Raw genomic sequence first — 575 nt, 5'->3', positions numbered from 1 at the left:
ATCTCCCATTAAACCATATATAACTAAGTTACAGATGGCAAGTATAAATATAATATTTTATAATTAAGTCACACGCGTAATGTTATTATAGTTTTTATCTAAAATATATTTTAATATTTTTACTCGATATATCTATTTAAATAGTGATACTTATTTATAGTATTTTATTATATAATACTTTTTTTATTTGTGAAATTAGGTACAATTTATTGTGTTGATAATACTTCTAATGCAGTGTGTGAATCCTAATTGTGAGGCGCCACATATAAATAAAGGATCACCTATCTTTATTTTAAATTTAATTATATTTCTGTACTTATTTTATGATTTTTATAAGAAAACCTATACTGAATTACCTAAACAGAAAAATAATTAAGAGAAGTGATTTTGTGTTTAAGGAAATGCTGGAACGACAGTTGAACTTCTACGAAGTCATTAAAATAGACTTTTCAATTGTAAACTAAAAATATCAATAATAGTGGTATCTTTAAATCAGTTTCATACAATATCGTTCTGTCACTCAAACGCGTACATCTATCTTTATCTAACATATTGCAACGATCTTTTGCAAAATC

General features: G+C 24.3%; 1 long non-coding RNA gene across 1 annotated transcript; it reads left to right on the top strand.

Moving 5' to 3' along the window:
• LOC105462200 lies at positions 1–303 on the top strand. Its single transcript, XR_976027.1, has 2 exons — positions 1–37; positions 200–303. It is a non-coding gene; the product is annotated as an uncharacterized LOC105462200 (long non-coding RNA).
• Positions 304–575: the final 272 nt, after the last annotated feature.

The sequence above is a fragment of the Wasmannia auropunctata genome, unplaced genomic scaffold (genome assembly GCF_000956235.1).
Source record: "Wasmannia auropunctata unplaced genomic scaffold, wasmannia.A_1.0 LD268655.1, whole genome shotgun sequence".
NCBI lineage: Eukaryota > Metazoa > Arthropoda > Insecta > Hymenoptera > Formicidae > Wasmannia > Wasmannia auropunctata.
The sequence above is the reverse complement of the archived record's forward strand: the minus strand, read 5'-3'. Positions and strand labels throughout refer to the sequence as shown.